This window comes from Herpailurus yagouaroundi, unplaced genomic scaffold, assembly GCF_014898765.1.
Source record: "Herpailurus yagouaroundi ecotype Mexico unplaced genomic scaffold, PumYag 188, whole genome shotgun sequence".
NCBI classification, from domain to species: Eukaryota; Metazoa; Chordata; class Mammalia; order Carnivora; family Felidae; genus Herpailurus; species Herpailurus yagouaroundi.
The window spans coordinates 37,211,022-37,213,098 of NW_024412419.1; the positions used below are offsets into that span (position 1 = coordinate 37,211,022).

Here is a 2,077-nt window from a genome sequence, read left to right on the forward strand (position 1 = left end):
GAGAGAGAGGGAGACACAGAATCGGAAACAGGCTCCAGGCTCTGAGCGGTCAGCCCAGAGCCCGACGCGGGGCTCGAACTCCCGGACCGCGAGATCGTGACCTGGCTGAAGTCGGATGCTTAACCGACTGCGCCACCCAGGCGCCCCACCACGTCCATCCTTAAGTCAGGAAATGAATCTGTGGCAAACAGGACAAGGGTGTGTGGGGGGAGTTGGGGGGGGAGCCTCAAGCCTTCACAGACGTCAGAGCTGAGACCGGGGGGGAGGAGCCAGCTGTTCTAGGACCTCCAACCCCCCTCCCCGCCACCGGCGTGGGCGTCACCCGAGTCCACCTACCACAGATTCTCATGTAATAGACCTGGAATGGAGTCTGGCTGACAAAAACTCCCCTAGCTGGTTGCACAGGGCAGGCTGCGGCCTCGAGGACCTAGAGGCAAGTCAGACCACCACTCTCCTTCTGCAGGAGAGGAGACTGAGCTTCAGAGAAGCTGAGCCACTTGCCCAAGGTCACGGTGTAAGTGACTTCGCTGAAGACGGATGATGCGAAGTCCCATCTCCATCCACCTGTTCTCACGTGGGGAGAAAAGTCTTCTCGTTTCTGAGGTGAGAACCAGCTGACTCTTCTCTCCCTACCAGTTTTCAGGGTCATCTATCCGGTGGGGCTCTGTCCACACACTGCTGAAATGAGCCTGGAAGGTTCCTATCCTGACAAACAGGCTCCTGGGAGGCCTGATGGCTCCAGGCTACTAACACTCCACAGGGGACCTGTACCTGTGTTTGCCCTGTGGTAGCGTGCAGGCCATGAACCTCCTCTCGTTGTTTCTGTACTCCCAAGGAGGGAGCTTGTCATGTCGGATTGGGGCACAGCGGGTGTGAAATACGGTGCCCACAGAGGGGCGTCAGCTAGACTAAAAAATGAATCAGTAACAGAAAAACATTGCGGGGCATCTGCAGTTTACTGAGTGTCCGCCCTGTCAGGCACTGAGTCTGCAGCAACCGGACATCTCATGAAAACCCTCCGGCCCACCCGGCGGACGTGGAAATGAACCAGCGCAGGCTCCGCTGGGAGGGGTGGTGCGTGTGACGAGGCGGGGAGGCTGGAGCTAGAAGGCCGGGCCTCGGCTGCACTTGATTTGCTGAATGTGCTGACCCAGAGCTGGGCCGGAGCAGGCTGGGGTGACTCCCTAGGTGTCAGGGAATGAGGCAGACCTTCTAAGAGTGGCGGGCCCCATTTTCATCGTTTTGCAGGCTGACCCTCCCATCTTAGAAAAGCGCAGGATGAGGTGACTTGGCACACTGCCAGAGGACAGCTGGGGTGTCTCCTGCCCACTCGGAGCTACCCCAGCAACTGGGAAGGAAAGGAGACCAACTGGAAAGGCTGGGATGCCAGCCGGTCGAGGCCTTGGTTTTCTCATGTCTACACAGGCGTCGTGGCAGGGATCGGATGCGATCGCGGGCGTCAGGTTCCTGGGATGGCGCTCAGCACGTTGCAAGGGCTCCGTGGACGTTCCATGCTGCCTGTGGTGCTGGTTTTGTGATGAGTCTGGAAACGGCTTCTCCTACCCGTACTCTCTTGTTGAAAAAGCACACGAAACCCTCGAAGCAAACACAAATGTAGCAGATGAAAGCATGCAGCATAACATGGTCCCCAGGCCAGCTTCTCCTCCGCACGAATGAGTTTGTCACATCTTTGTCCTGCGCAGTCTCCACTGGAGCCTTTACAGAAGGGCCCCGGGCACCTAGAGGGAAAGCGCTTACTCTGCTTTAATTAGGATTAATAAGCCCTGTGCTCTGCGTAGGTTGTGACAGAAGTGTCCAGTTCATTCGTCATCATTCATTCATCCACTCATTCATTCATTCATCCATCTATCCACTCATCCATTCATTCATCCACTCACTCATTCATCCATTCACCCATCCATCCATCCATCCACTCATCCACTCATCCAGTCATTCATTCATCCACTCACTCATTCATTCATTCATCCATTCATCCACTCATTCATCCATTCATTCATCCATCCACTCATTCATTCATTCATACACTCATCCATTCATTCATCCACTCATCCATTCA

At 55.4% G+C, this 2,077-nt stretch overlaps 1 long non-coding RNA gene across 1 annotated transcript in view; it reads right to left on the reverse strand.

Annotated features, from left to right (window-relative positions):
- The window catches only part of LOC121044437 (uncharacterized), a 39,663-nt gene that overhangs the window by 804 nt on the left and 36,782 nt on the right, over positions 1 to 2,077 (reverse strand). Inside the window, exon 4 of the long non-coding RNA XR_005797311.1 lies at positions 337 to 1,596. This is a non-coding gene — a long non-coding RNA (uncharacterized LOC121044437). The remainder of the gene's footprint in view (positions 1 to 336; positions 1,597 to 2,077) is intronic.